This window comes from Coturnix japonica, chromosome 12 (genome assembly GCF_054131305.1).
Source record: "Coturnix japonica strain WE chromosome 12, WE-NBRP24, whole genome shotgun sequence".
NCBI lineage: Eukaryota > Metazoa > Chordata > Aves > Galliformes > Phasianidae > Coturnix > Coturnix japonica.
Window position 1 is genome coordinate 17862668 of NC_140674.1, and position 16630 is coordinate 17879297.

The 16630-nt window shown below is 38.0% G+C and overlaps 1 protein-coding gene across 18 annotated transcripts in view; it reads right to left on the reverse strand.

Annotated features, from left to right (window-relative positions):
• Positions 1–16630, reverse strand: part of NAALADL2 (N-acetylated alpha-linked acidic dipeptidase like 2) — a 338435-nt gene that overhangs the window by 235327 nt on the left and 86478 nt on the right. The window contains exon 1 of one of the 18 annotated variants that reach the window (XM_085513290.1): positions 4059–4218. The exons of the other annotated variants lie outside the window; for them this stretch is intronic. The gene's annotated coding sequence lies outside the window, so the exon portion shown is untranslated. Of the gene's footprint in view, positions 1–4058; positions 4219–16630 lie in introns of those variants that run through there. 18 annotated transcript variants of the gene reach the window in all.

A 16630-nucleotide genomic window follows, 5' to 3' on the forward strand; every position in this document is an offset into this window, starting at 1 on the left:
GCTCATCTCTGCTCTCAGAGTCTTTGGAGACCCACCACTGTCACAGCTGTCCTCCACTTCCCAGTAAGAGGTGACAGCATTAACTGGGGTATATAAGCCACATAAACCGCTATGGCCATTCTTTCTTCTTGCTCTTTGACTTAACCAGTAGGTCTGAAGAGGTTAATCTGCACAGCTTAAGGGCAGCTCTAACCTACCTATTGACAATTTACAGATGTTTTGCTCACCTAATTTGTTCCACTATTCACAAAAACATGCAGTTACCTTAGCAACTACTACATTACATTTTATCTCTAAGCTGCAGAGCTTTTTCTAGTCTAAAAACAAACCCCACAAGCCTACTGATACTGCATGTAATCTTTGATATTAGTTCTAGCCATTTCAGGAAACGCAAAAGTAGGCATAAGGGTAATGAAAAATAGTCTTTTTTTATTTTTTAAAGTCTTTTATGAACAGACATTTACGAACAGATTTGCTTTGTAGATTTGTTTTCTTTGACTCTTCCAAATGTTTGTTATTCTTATATGGGTTGCAATTTGCAGAAAGGAAACTAAGAGAACACGAAGAAAGACTGGTTTTAATATAAGGAGCTTGGTGGAATATGGGCAGAAGACATCAGAGAATCAATGGAATATCTGAAAATTGCAACCAGAAGCAAACACCGCTGACTTGAAAGCTGATTATTGGTCTTGCACCATAGACATTTTTGGAGATAACATTTCTATTTTTAAATAGAAAATAAGACAGAGACTGTATTTTTTTCTAAAGTGAGACTCCATTCTCTATGAACATATCCAGAAGAAAGAATAATTACATTTAGACACTATTTCTAGTCTTACTGCTTCCTGAACTACACAAATGTGCACTGAATTGAAAGAAATTTGTCTCAGCAATTTTGAAAGTGATATTTTCATCATGTAATGTAAAGTGACATGGAGACACGGCAATGAATAACATAGAGATCTGACTGGCATCTTCCCACCTGCCTGGTGCAGGATGTACCAGACTCAGAGCCTCAGAAGTGGATCAGCTTCCACTTCTTGGAACCGCTCACATGTTGTCACCTACAACACCATTATTCACACAGATTACAAGCAGCTAGATCTATCATTCAAAGGATTGCTGTCTGCCACACACACAGAGAAATGCTGTTGCCTTTGCAGAGTAAGAGGGACATGGCAGCAGGCTGTGACAAGAGAAAATGGGACATTATACATGTCCCCCACTAAAACCCCAGCCCATGGCACCCATCACCTACCCACGGTCACCATCCCATTCAACACTATGGATAAAGATGGGGGGAGGAGGGGGAAAGGGAGATAGATGAAAGGAACAAGTGACAGCAGGCTTAGTGCTTCCCAACCTGGCAGCTGTGCTGTGCTGAACAAGGGAGATGAGAGGTAAAGGAATAGTTTTTATTTCAAGGGGAATACATTTGGGGGCACATTTATTTACTTGCATCAACCTAAAATCACAGGCTGACATTTTCTCAGATCCGTGAGAACATGTGACAGTTTATTTCAAGGCACAAGCTGAAAAGTACGCTAAGACTCTTGAGACTTCTGATTTCAGCAAGTTACTGATTTAAATCCCAAGATCAGTGCTTACATTCAATTCCTAATAAATTATTTTAACTACCTTTGAAATTAGGAGTGATCTGAAATTCTATCTTGAGTTAATACTTTAATGAAATAACTTCTAAAGAGTCATGTAAAAGGGCTGTGATATCCTTTTAGAGGCACGACACAACGTTTGATTTCCAGATACCCGCTCTACAGTGCCCGTTTCTGCATATCTGAATACACGAGAGAACTTAGGTTCCGCTTTTTGCAAAATTCAGATACCTTTCAAAGCCTAATTTTCCCATCAAAGATGGCTAAAATAAAAAGCAGCTGGACAGAGATTTTTTTTTCTGAGCTTTCTATTTAACAGGAAATTAAATTTTTAATCAAAAAAGCACAGCATCATTTAAAAGCAATAAAACTTTGTAGGAAGCCATCAGTACAAAGTGCAATCTAAACCTAAAATTTTAATCGCAGTTAATTAAAATGTTGGTAGGGAACTAATCTGGTATTCAATCAGTTATTTGTAATTAATCTTCCAGCAATTCAAACTGAGGATGGGCACTGAAATTCTAACCCAGGGGTTTTCTGGTGTACTGATCCTTGCAGCTCCCTCCTCCTGCCAGCTCAGACAGTATGGTGAGTTGAAGCTGGCAGACACAACATCTGATTTTCTTTGCTGCCCTTGCAGATCCATACACACACTCCACTGCCTTTCAGACCCACAGCAATCAGGTCTGACACCCCTCTGCTAGCTCTCGTTTTTACTTCTGTTCCTCTCTACCTTCTCCCTATGAGCATCCATCTATCTGAATTTCAGCAGAACTCCATTTCAAGTCTGGTTTTCCTATACAGCTAAAGAAAAATCACTGAAGCTGACCAGGAATAATCACCTCCACAACTCAGCAAATAGGCCTTTCTGTAGCTTCTCACTATTTCTGGAGCCACAACATACTTGAACAATCTCTTTTTTTTCTTATGGTAACAGATAAGGCTCTGACCTTTCCATCCACACCTGTCTATAGCCACCGTCCTATTCTGTTATTGAACACCACAATTTGCTGTGATCATAGATTTTAGAGGAAGACAAAAAATTCCTGTCTGCTGGTGTCTATTACAAACTGTGTAATATGTTTTCTATCATTATCCATGAATTCACACTGTGACTGCACATAATGCTCTAGCTCTACCACCATGATAATATAACTGTATAAAGCAATAGCACCACCTTATCAAGTAATCCATTACTTTCACCCCTTTCAGCAAAAAAAGATGCAGAGTGAAGCATACACCATTGCTTAAGTTACTATGTACATCAACATTTATTTATTTTCCTGAAAAAAATAATGTAATTGAAGAGTAGTGGGAAATCAGTGTTGCCATTTCAGAGTTAACGCTGTCTGTTCTGCCCTATCTCCACTACTAGACAAAGTCAGCCTCTGAAACAGTGCTAACTCGGACTAGCTCTACTAAAAAGGCTCCCAGTTCAGCAAGGGATGAATTTCAGTGTCATAAGAAATGATCCACAATGTGTGCAAGAATGAGTCAAATCTTGCACGCAAATGCAACTAGCATTTAAAAAATTGGGTATATGAAAAGATGTGAATTAATATGCTACTTCAGATTATCCCATTCATTTCCTTTACAAAATACTGTAACCATCCCATCCCGTTAAAATTCATTAAACAATTCATAGCTTTTAAAATGTCTACATATTTATGAGCAGTCATTTGAAATGAAAATTGTTTTATTATTGACGCATTCTTCTATCTTGGCAAAAAATAAATAAAAAAGCAAAATGTTGAGCACTAAGGGCTAATGACTTCAATATGTTTCGCTGCTATTAATCACATTTGGAGTGCCACAAAAATGAGGGGGACTTTTATCCAATTCCAAAACATAATAATCAAATAATTAAGACACCTAATCCAAAGCCAATAAATGATATTCGTAGCAGAAAATGCAGTGATGTAATTGTAACAATTTCAGGGCCTTATTGCCTTTGCCTATAAAAAGCATTGGGAAAAGGAAATAAAAACTAATGACAGCCACAGCTGTTATCATATACAGAAACAATATTTTCATTTTAAAAGAAAACATATTTTCCTATGTTCAGAACGCATGTTCTATTTTCTGCAATATTCACATTCATGTCATTTTGAAGTACGCAACATATCGCTGTAAAGGAAATTGGAGATCTGTGCCTATTTAATGAAGATTTACAATCACAAGAAAGACCTGGAAAGCCTTTCTGGGTCAACATGTCCAACCATCTGAAAACCTACTGAGCCTCATCACCAAAACAATGAGCATCTTACAGCGACCAGCTTTTACACACCACTATGACACATTGTCATATCAATTAGTATAGGAAGAATAACTTTGTGCTTATTTTGTAATGCAAAGGAAAGTACAAAATAAAAATTGTGAGCGATGCTCCACCAGAACATGAGTGCCCTGACAGGGTAAATTATTCACTTTCATAATTGCACTCACCTAATTATATCCAGCATGATTTCTGGATGCATAGGGTATGCCATTTGTGTTCATTACATGCCTGACAAGGAGACATGGCTTCTGAAGCCAGGAAGAAAAAGTCCCTCCCTTTATTTCCAGCAGCAGGCTGGCAGTGAAAGAAGGAGGCACCAAAAGCCACCTGAAATATCAAATCAGAAATCCTGTGAACATTTTAAAGCACAGAATAGTTACTTTTTCATTAACTCCTTTAATGGAAATAGCCAGGCCAGCTTACCATCAAGAATTTTAAAGCATCACTGGTGCTCATTCCCATTCACCTCCAGCATCAGGTTTGCAACTGTATTTTGTCATAATGCACAAGACAGACAGAGCAGGGTAATCACAACAATTCAGAATAACAGTCAAAATCTCTCTCCCGTGCTCACAGAGCAGCAGAACACAGCCATGTGCAGGCTGCTTTCATGTTTTTGTGTTGGCAGTGTGCTCACATTAGTCTCAACCCTGTCACGTTGACAACCGGCGCTGCTGAACGAGTGCCACAAGCAGGGCACTGTGTGCAGACAGCTGGGGAGCGAGCCAAGACCTCTGCAGCCCTGTTCATTTTCCAGCAATACATGGGGTTATTGGCTTTTTGTTGTGTTGTTGCTGTGATTTTCTCCTCTCCACCCATTTGTTTATACCACTTATACCTGAGGCTGCCGCCTACAAAACATACCCAGAAAAAAAGCTCATTGAGGCAAGGGTGGCTTTGTATTGAAAAAAGCACGCAGTTTTTAAGCACAGTTAAGAAGGGCTCTGGAATGTACCATTATGTATGTACAGCTGGTCAAAGTTTCAAAATAAACTACGTGATGCAATCACTGAGTTTGGTAACATAACAACATTTCCACCTCCAAAACTCCTAAACACTCCTAAGCTTTTCTAGCTCCACAATGGTCAGGGAAAACTGACAACAGCAAGAGAAATTAACAACAGGTTTTTCAGTCCACTGGTTTCCAATAAGCATGTACTGTCAGAACAAGTCTGAAAGGTTTTAACCTCTGATAAGTGCCTTTAAGAAGTTGACCACCATAAGGAATAATTTAATGGCAAATAGTAAAACAAATATCCAGAGGGGATCCTTAGATATAAAATTATTACTAGCGTTGTCAGGAGAATAAATCTTCATTTTTTTGGACTGACTGTGCATGCTTCCCTTTGCTTACAGAAAGAGGATCGTTAACATTTAAATTGAAGTAAATTAGACCAATTTCTGCACTGCAAAGCTGGAAACATAAGCCGGCACCAAGCAAACTGGCAAGCCAAGGCTGTTATCAGCACCTCCAGAATAAACCTCTGCACTCTGTACTCAGCACAGCACACCTTTCTCAGGAGCAGAAAAACGCATAGCGACCTCTGAACAGCCAAGCAAGCACTTGGACTGGAGCTGCTGGACTCTGGAACCTGGCAGCTGCAACATGCATAACGTGTGGCTTCTCCACTTTAATGTAAGGTGCATCACTAACACTGAGCCATAGCCAAAGGCTGAGTCCTACTGGTATAATTTCTTCCACCAGCACATAAAGAAGATCTTTGGTAGGATTAGCTTTCTGTTTCTTAACAAAAAGAGAGGAAAAAAACAAAACATTTTTCTCCAGAAAAGGACTTAAAAATAGTGATATTTGTGTTCTCTTTTCTCTTATGGTTTTCCCAGTCCTCATTTACACTTCTGTTATTGCATCCAAACACAACACACAAGATACAAGTTATGTGCCAACTGCAGCCAGGCATATAATGACTAACACTTCAGAGCCCTAATTGGCATTTAATGCTTTCCTGATGCATGCAGTTTGCCATAATCGTTTTTATAATCAGGTTATCAAGTTTGTAGCTCTTTCTTAGCCCTCCTTCTTCCTTCCAACACAACACACAGCCAAACTGCCTCAGATGTCAGGACAGAAAGAGCATGGCAATACCCCTATATCATACAGAGTTAATAAATGCATTTCAAACTTTAAATAGTATTGAAGGTCTACTACTAACAAGTGCAAAAAAAGGATTGCTACAAGCCTGAAGATTTCTTTCATACTTTTTATGCCTTGATATTTTTGGCTTCAAAATTAAACTAGAAAAAAATGATGGTGTTCCATAAATTAAGTTTTAGCCTATGTGCAACACCGGAAAGGCCAAAGGAGTTGTTTTCTTCTTCCTTTCCTCCTATTGTCTAAGAAGTATTTAAAGGGGTGCAAGCAGATGGATGACACTAAATTTATTTCCTTATTTGTGGTGCAGTAGGCCAAGAGACGTGGCAGCAAGTAAGCAGGGATAGAGTGTCATATCATATTAGTACAGACATTTTCCTCAAATATTTCATTTGCCATTTGAAAACTAGAAGTTTGGTTTGAGATTAGAAATAGTTAAAAATGGAGGGGGGAACCATAAGGATTAGCAGCTCTTACTAATCCTACTTTGATGTGGTATTGCACAACTTGGCAGCTTTGAACTGCTCCAAATATTTACGATTTAGAATAGTTCAGAGATTTGAGAGCCAAACTGGACAGCTAATGACATACAATCACACAAAGTTCACAGTTATCTTCATTTTCAGTGAGGAAAAAAAAAAAAAAGAAAAAGAAAAAAGTTAAGCCTTGTTCTCTTTCCACATTCATTAAACATTCCATCCTTTATCAGAAATACACACAGAGGGTAGGAATGTTTACTCTTACAGCGATCACTCTGTTGCTAGATCTTTTCATGTTTTATTGCCAAAATTGACTAGTTATCATTTTAAATTTGGATTTAATTACTGTGATCAGATGAAGGCTGAATCACCACTAACTTCAGTACCACAAATATTCTCTGGGTTTGTACCAAAAATCTTAACCATAAAGTTATTTTCATATTTTATTCTCTATTGCTTAAGCAGTTATCAGCATCTTTGGCAATAAGCCGAGCAAGGAAATTGAGAGCATATAGTTCCATCACTGATGCTTTTCTTAACACAAACTCCAACTTCTTGCAAGTAGGATGTTCTTACAAAGAAGTTGCCATTACTTTATTATTTTCAAAAGCAGATGAAAACTTCTATTTTGCAGTTCATCGTGTGAAGTAATTCAACTGAACTCAGACCATTCTATAAGTATAGCAAAGGTAAATCAGCAATATAAAAACCGACATTATTGTGAACCATTGCTACCAAAATAAACATCTATCTGCCAGTTACTGCTAGATGACAGAATAAGAACAGTACACTAATCCAAAGAGAAAACAGGTGGTTTGCTAGATAAGCACAGTCCCCCACATCACAGTTGGTACACTGCATCTTACACCTCGAGATTTGGAGATGGCAGTCATTGTGTTTCTGACAACAGATGAAATCCCCAGTGGACTAAGCCCATCATTCCCATTGGGTTTCCACACTTTGTCAGCCGTCACAGCACTACGTAGATATTCCTACAGGCTCTGAGTGATACATTAACAGTTTCATCTTGCCGATTGCACATGAGAAAGCCAGATAACAGGGTAAATCAGAAGGTAGTAAGAATCAATAGAAATTTGACTTAGTAAAAGAATTTCACATTGGAGTTAAAACAGTTAAAAACATTTTCACTGTGTCTAATTTCAGTTTATTATTAAAGAGATAGCAGATTATTTAGAAAAACTGATTTTGATAAAGGAAGATGTAATAATGGCCAAAGTCAATACCAGAGGAGCTTTCTCAGTGATTGACCTGATTAAGAAAAAACACTCTAAATCATATTGCATTTAAAATCTGCCTTTAATGATTTAAGAATGAAAGCTAATGGGAACAAACTTGGATATAGAGAATACAATAATTACACAATTATGATGCATAAAGTGACTAATATAGTAACGCTCAAGTTTAATAACACAGTATGGAAAACACTGTCACAAAAGACCCGGCAAATCAACCATAAAACTGCTCAAAAATTATTTCTCATATTTCTTTTCCCTTACCAATGAAAGCTTTTCTGAAGCCACAGCATCACCGACTGCATCTGAAAACATCAGTTACTCTTGCATGAAATTGAACTTTATGAAGAATAAGAAGTTACTGATGATCTTCAAGTTTCAAAGCATAACAGAAATGTTTATCTTTATACTCGGCATAATTTAAACGTTTATACACTAGTAATTTAGAATGGCTGAAATACCTCATGGTTACAGGGTTTACAAATGCTAACTAAACAATGCAGTGCTGCTCACAATACTTTTTCAAACATCTCAGCATTCTGCTTCTATTCCACGGAACATAGGATTTTAATTTTCTCTTAGTACAGTATGCAATCATGCCTCTTAGTTTACCATCTTTACAACAGATGTGTGTATTCAAAGAACTGAACACGCCAACTTCCCACAGCAAACACCCAAGTAAAACCAACTAATAGAGAAGAAAAAAAAAATATAGCCAATTACAACTTTTCAGCCTATAAACTCAATAAACCAGAAGACACAAGAAAAAGTTTGATAAAAGCAGTTTGTCAAACAGAAGCATGCCATGAGGATGACTATAATATTATTATTATTTAGGTATGTGACCAGCTGTGATTTAATTACAAAGTTCCAGAGATCTTTTTGTTTAAGGGTTGAAGTAGACAGTAAAATTTCTTTCTCCCCCAAGCCCAACATGCACACAGAAACTGATTCTAGTTTCAGGTCTAGACATTACCTGTTCTAAGCTCACAACACTAACAGAGTTGCTGCTCTTTCACTTTGTAGCCAGACATGGGTCACTAAGTGGACTGGGTGCTCCCCCCTCTAGTTCTGAATAAGAACCATGTCCAAGAAAATTAAATGAAATGCAGGCATATATGAATGTTCTCCACATTTCCGCAGTCTTCAACAGGAATTCAAATCAAGTTCACAACTATGATAAATGAGTTCAGTAAAAAAGCACACATTTTCACTTACGCTATCTGTAATCATGGAAGTATTGCAATTCAGAAAAGGCTGCAAGTGTTGGCTTGGGTTCAAAGCCTCAAATAAACTTGTTTGCTTCTCAGGTTAGAATTCTCATGCAGAAAAAACAAAATGCCAGTCATGAGATGTCAGTGGGCCTAATTCATGTCTGGTCAGAAGTAATTTAAGGATCCCAGCTGTGTCTCATTGCCTCCACTTAAACCTGTCTTCCCTCAGCTGTAGTGCAGATGAACCATCTGAACACAGCCAATGCCAGATTCTCACAGCTGAACAAAAAAGACACCAACAGAAACTCCGAGTTCTGAAGACAAAGATCTAATTTGGACCACAGTAAATTACACTTAACTAGAGACGAGCTGCAAGTTGAAGTTACTGCATCTTTTAAATTCTGGCAAATATCTATATACAAGAGCTTGCTTCATCAGCAGTTTTGTTTCTTTTCCTGGGTTACTTAATTGTCTGCACAAAAAAAAAAACCAACAACAAAAAAAAAAAACAACAACCCAAAAACCAACATTCAAAGCCCTCAGCATACAGAAAATTCCTATTCGTTCAGTCCCAAGGCAGTTCATTTACAGAAGATTGGTTCGAAATTAAATGATAAATTAAATCTGAGTCCAAGTCCATGATTAGTTTTAAACAAACATCTGTTTCTGAGGAAACAGAAAACCCATGTTATTTTAATAAAAAAATACAACACTTCAGATATATGAAGGTGATTTTTCTTTCCTCCAACTTTCAGTTTTGCTGTAATTGCATTTTAAAAGTCAATCCAGTTGAAACAGTTGCAGCTGATACCAACTGAGGGAAAAACAATAAAAAAATTCTTAAACCCGGCAACTGACTTCACAGATAGACAAAAATACCTTTTATTGGCCCTTACACTCATTTAATGAGAGCAGAACAGTATAGGCTGCAGAGCTGGGACGTAGGCATTACATTGAGTAAAATGTTTTCTTTCAACCCACACAAAGACAAAGCAATAAGCTTAAGCTACAATGGGCCTCCTTCCTTATTACACAAAATAAACCCAAAATGACAATACCCTAAAGCTGCGTACATGTTGACACTAAGAATCCTTGTATTTTCAGATTCAGTTTGATTTTTCTCTTGCTTTTGGGTAGATCTCAAGAAGACAACCTCAGCCACCATCACCAGCCCTGCTCAGAAAAGGCATCTTGCCCAAGCCAGGCAGAATGGATGGGTTATCGCCTGTGAGCCATCCCTGGCTGCCTGGGTTAGAAGTGCAGCCACATATTTAAAAACCAAGAAAACAAATGCTTCACTTTGTATAAAGCTGAATTCAGTAATAAGCTAAGTGTGTAAACAACTGTACACTTCAATCACTGTGTGAAGCCACTGAGCGCATACAACGAGGCACTCCACAGCCTTTTCTCACTGCTCTACAAGTTTGTCTCAGTCATGCTCTGTGGGAAGGGCAAAATTCAACAAAATGAAATTACATACCCAAGGTAGGAAGACAATGTGCTTTGCATGCCATTGATTTTATGAAAAGTGGCTGTATGCAGAACAAGATCACCAGACTACATGAATACACCCACACACCCACTACAAAAACTCCAAGTGGGATGGATTTTAAGTTGCAGATCAACTCCTTTGCCTGCAAAAGCAGGCAACTTCTACAGACAATGATTTACAGATTTGTAACCTGTAATCTCTAATCTTCACTGAAGAGTGAAATGGTAAAAGAAAGGCTGGTTTATAGACTCTTGTGATGTCCCTCAGGGATCAGAAGAGTCACCTTCAGCAGAGCCATTACATCAGCTCCCTCCATTCTGTGGCTCTTGACATTCACACAAACAATGGAGGATGCAGCTTACCACTTGAAAAATCAGGCAATATCAGAATAAATAAAAACACATTGCATTTCTAAGCCATATCTCATCCCCTGTATTTAAGAAAGATGTACTTTCGTTAATAATTGTTCAAAGTAAAATTAAGAGGACTTCAGGTAAAAGAACCAACACCGAAGGGAACTCTTTGCTTGTTGATCATCTCTGCAAAGTGCATAGCAATACTCAATTTGAAATTGAGCTTTACAACGTGAGTTAAAGAGAACAAGCATTCATCTAACTGAGCTCACAGGGCATTGAAGTAACTCCACCCTCTTTCACCCAGAAACCTGCTCTAGCTCTTCTGCATGAGAAAGGAAGGAGGTAATGAGAATAATTACATCAAGACTTGCATTTAAACCTGTTTTATAACAGGTATTAGCACAGTGCCTACAGCATTTCAGATGAACAGCCAATTAGCTGTTCAGAAAATCTGTCTTGAAACAAGAAACATCCTTAGGAAGGTGGAAACTTACTCCTTGATTTTAGGTTTCCATTCCCTGTTTCCATCAATGCAAACAAAGCTGTCTGGTACTGCCAGCTTTCCCAGCTGACCAAAGCTGCAGAATTGGTTTCTGAACCTATTATCACTTCCCTTTTGTTTCTTGTTCTCTTTCAGTTCTGACTCTTCTTGGTAAGATCTGTACTATTTATATTGATTTTTAATAGCTCAGCACATCCTAGCCTCACAAATTAGGAAAGCGTGTTCAGAAGTCTTTGGGTGTTGGTTTTCTTTCTTTTCTCCCCCTCTCCCTCCCACCCATCCTACTTAATTCACACATTCTTCCACTGCTAGAAATGAACCATTTTAAGCCACGAAGCTCCTTTGTAAATACCCCTTGACATGGTACTACAGTAAAGGCTTTTAGGGACTTACTGACACATTTTAAACCCACAACACCTGCACAGCACAGGCATTATTACCCAAGTATCTCAAATGAGAGTTTAAGTGAAACAAATGACATGCACAAAGCAAGCCAAGGGGTTTAGCAAACACAGAGAAAAATCAGTTACCCAACCCAAAATTGAAACAAATCCCCTTCCATCTTAGCCCACGCATGGCTTTGAGTCTCCCAAGCACAACTCTGCAGTGGGTTTAACAAGTTCAAGCTATGGCCCTTCTCTCTTTTTTTCCTACCAGGAGAATCTATCTTCCTACATATAGGCACTAGAAAATTTAGAGACAGTCACCTACTGTTCAAGCACACACTGTGTTGGACATAAAGACAAAAGAAATACTTCCCCCAGAGCAAGTCTTTTGTATGTTTAAATTGTATGTCTTCCACAACAAATTTGTTAATAAGAATAAAAGAGAGTTTATTACATTTTAATATGAAAACCTTTACATTTTTATATATATTTAGGTTACTTCACAGTTAATTATATTTTCCGTTATTAATTGAAAGCTAATGGCTTTCTGCTATTGTGGCTTCAGCGTAGTAACTGCAGCAACACCAACATGAATTTTCCATAGCCACATACAACAGTAGCACAAATCTGACCTGCCAGGCAGAAACTGTACCCAGTATATAAAAGTTAGAGCTTACATTTGTCAAGATATTGAGCTTCCATGTGTCACTGAAGTAAATGGCTCAACACATCTAGAATTTCTTTGAAGTACAAGGCCCAGTTTGAACGACTAAGTTCTAACTACAGCAGAGTGATAAAATCAAGACAGATTTTGGCTCTTAAGCTTTCTGAAATTTTTAGAGAGAGATTTTTAGAGAGAGAACGGAATGAGTTAATGAATTTTTTTTCCCCCTGTAAAAAAAATTCACACCTTTTTTTTCTTTTTTCAGAAAATAAGAACAGATAAAAACATTATTCAATTAATACTAAGATTCTTCAGAGAAGCCAAAAACATGGTGGGGGTGTGTTTTTATTTTTACTGAGGGTTCTACAGCACAGACTGCACTCTGATCCTGTTCCATGAAATGAATACATATGCATCTTTCAATTTAAGCATTTAGCCTTATATCAAAACACTTAAACCAAACAGACATCCCTTGCCTCTGAACGTGTTCAGAAACTGCATCGTTGCCCTGTGTCCTTGAAACAGACCCAGCTGCCTTCCCCACAGAAGTTCATGCCAACAAAACGCTTGACTCTCACATGACACGTTTTGTCTCTGTGTGTTCTTAATAGGCTACTGTTTACCTGCTGGAGTGCAGCCTGTCAGTTTGGCCACCTCAAATGCCTGCAAGCATCAGTGCTATTCTGCTACTCCTTTTGTTCACAGCATAAGGTCAGCTGGAAGGGTTCAAGCATCACCACACAACTGGCAGAAACCCCTGCGAGGGAGCAATTTCCTGCGGAAGAACTGGCAACAACTCCAACAAGCTGCCTCTCTGAAGTCATCTTTGTCCTATTTTACTTGGTTTACTATCCAGTAAGGGGTCACAGAATCAATGTAACATGCAGAAAATTTGAGAAATTTCAGATGCTGTTTGGTATCAGTTCTCACTACAGGATGCTTGAGGATACAAAGATGAGAATCTACGTAGATCAAACACACTGAACTTATAGAGGAGCATCCACTCCATGATGAAACAGGGAAGAAAGCACAACATTTCCTCAAAGGTGCCCTGTGAGTTTCATTCCAGTGCAGCCTACTGGCATGCTATATCCTTACCAACACCCTCTCTTTTTGTATCAGATGCACCAGCACAATTATTGGCCCAAAGACAAGGTTCACCATCTATGTATTGGACTAAGTAAAATATCACCAGCTGGGCACAATCCTCATGGCTGTGCAAACTGCTTCCTTGCTTTACACAGTGGATAGCAAATAAGCACCTTTGTAGTCCCAAAGAGACTGAGTACAAGGAATGCGAGTCTCCATCACTCTCTGTCACCACAGTGAGAGGCCCTCCATCATCCTTCTTTCAGGAGTCTGTTCTTGGGACCTCTCTAACCCAGTTTTCCTCACAGAGTTTATACAGCTCCAGATCTCCTGGATAGGAAAGAAATCTTCCTTCATCTGCCTTTTGTGGAACGACATAAAGCAGCAGTGACAACTGAGGAAGACCTCACTCTCCTGTAAAGTGATACTAGCAAGGCAGCTGGTTTCTTATCAGATCTGATCACTATTTCAAGCAAGACTCAATATTTTTACACTGACATCTGTTTTCTTAGAACCAAGGTTAAAAGGAAGAAGTAGCAAAACAAAGCTCCAGCCTCTGTCTCAACTAGTCCTTGGAACTGTGCTTTTTCCTCAGCAAATAAAGTCAACTGAGATGCAATCGTAATTTTAAATGTACCTCTAAGACAAGAAACATACTGTTTATATTGTAGGGTCCCATGGTGAGAAAGTGTCTTTGATAGAATTAGAATTTGCTTTCTTGCATCTCAAATGCAAATTTCTCAAGAGATGGCTAAAAAAATCCAGTAAGAAACAAAAAAACCTCTTCAGCAATAAAATATTTTTAGTATATAAACAAACCAAAATATTCTCATTTGCATACGGTACATCATCTCCTCTGGTGTTTTTTATTTTTATCTTGTATGACAATGCAACTCACAAACTAAATAACCAAAAGAAAAAGGCAACATTTCTAGTGCCAGATGCTGAAGATCAATAGTCATTTCCCAAAGTTTATGGTATAATTAAAATTTGTAAGAGGAATAATTTCCCTTTCCAACCCCTCAGGCTAAGCCTAGAATTATTGACTAACTCTAAGTTATGAAGTATAGCTTTTTTTATATTTTTTATTTTATGTGTATGGATAATATAAAGGATTTTTTATGGTTTTTACATGTAATCTGATAAAAGTAGAAACAGTAAGTAGGAAACATTCTCTATATCAGCACAGCAACAGTTATAAACATTTTGTTACTATTCAGATACGTAGAGGGCATGGCTTTATACAGTTAGTCAACTGCTAAACTCGTTTCCAGGAGGATGGACAGAAAGCCCTCGACTTAAAAGAAAATTGAATGTATTCTCCTTCACAGCTCAGCTGTCATGAAGCCTTCATTAGAAGAGGCACCACTACAAGCCACCTGAGTCATGAAAGCCACCTGCAGCCATACTAACATGGTATCTGTCATTTCATTGATAGGCAAATTAGATTGGCTTTAAATTTATAACCTGAATAATCCACCTACACTTTTTTCACCACTCAAGCCACACTAAGAAAAGATTTCAGAAGAGAAAGGACAGCAAACAAGGAGAGAGCAGAGTTGATCCAGAGCAAGTACACATCTCCTCTATGAAAACTGACTTCAGTGCACAATCAACATTTCCATGATTTGGATTTAGTGTAACTCTCAGAATTTCAAGTCAAATACTTTCAATTTAGGTGCAAAAAGATGCTTACCTGTTTTCAAATTTTCAACTTTGAAAACTCAGTCTTGGAAGTCAAGTTGGACTATTCCCTGCTCCTATGTCATAATCAATGTTAATCATAACAGAGGCCAAATTAAACCCTCCAATACTCATATAAGCACACTACTTTCATTGTATCCTCACAAACAAAATACAACTATAAAGTCAGTAAACATTTCTGCTGATGAAGCATAAGAACAGATACAGCCTGACTCAGCCCCTGCTTGCTTTGAATAAAATGCAGTGAATTTAACTGTATTATGAAAGCACATAAAATCTGAGCTTAAACAGACAGCAAGAATGCAACTTCTACACAACCACTTCTTGATGAAAAAGATGAATAGTTACACAAGCTGTCAAAACCAGCTATTATAAAACTATGCTTATAGCTGGATATTTGTGGTAAAATTCAGACTAAAAATAAAAATCAGCTCCACTTTCTATGACTGTTTCCATAGAGAAAGAATTAGTCTGGGTTAGGCTTCTTAACCCCTTGAATGTTAATAAGGGTTTCAATATATTACCAAAATATAACCGGAAACATGAAATTGGAAAAGGGTAAAAGCAGTGGGACCACCACTCAGAGTGGACCTGGGTACACATGGCTCTGCACAAGATGAAATACAGCCCAGAGGCAAAAATGATAGTGAAATCTAGAGAACACCACAATAAGTAATAAAATCACAGCATTTCTGACAGACACATGCTCTGTTTTACAGAGGAAGGTAGTTTTCTGTTCTGTATGTGGTGACACATTCACACTTCCTCAGGCTGGCACAGCTTTAGGCCATTTCTTGCTCAGAGATTAAGCTTGGGATATGATGATCTTAAGACATGGATAGGTAAGTAAACCTGGTTGCTTCCCCTGCCCCCAAGGCATAACTTCAGCTGGATTCACTGCTGTGTGAGTTAAACAGCCTCTGACAAAATCTTTTGGAAAAATATGCTTCCAGAAGAACATCCAAAATACTTGAAATCTGCCTGAATGTCCTCAAGTTCATCTGATACAGAAGGTACAATTACATGTCATAACTCTTTGACTTTTCTAAACATAATACATAATACATTTTAACTTTAGGAAGCATATTTTAACAATTAACAGCAAGTTGAAACTGTTTGATATTTAAAGACAGAACCTCAAGACTGCACCATCTCTTCTGTGGTGGAAACAAGTGAACATATTGTTTTTCAAGCAAAGGAAAAAGACAAAAAGGTTTCTACACCACCATGTTTTCCAGCAGAACTCTGGTGTCCTATCTGTATGTAAAGGTGAAAAAAATTCTAGCAATTTCCTGAAAACTTCAAATACTTGGAAGAGGAGGAGAAGAGGACCTTGTTAGGACCTGCTATAAAGGTGAAGCACTTTTTCAATTACAAATGTGTGTCGCTGCTGCAAAGAAGCTTATACAAAACCCTATTTTCTTTTGTCTGAACTGCTAAAACTACATTAATACCCCTTCTGTATCAATCTCAGTTCTTTACTTTTCTCC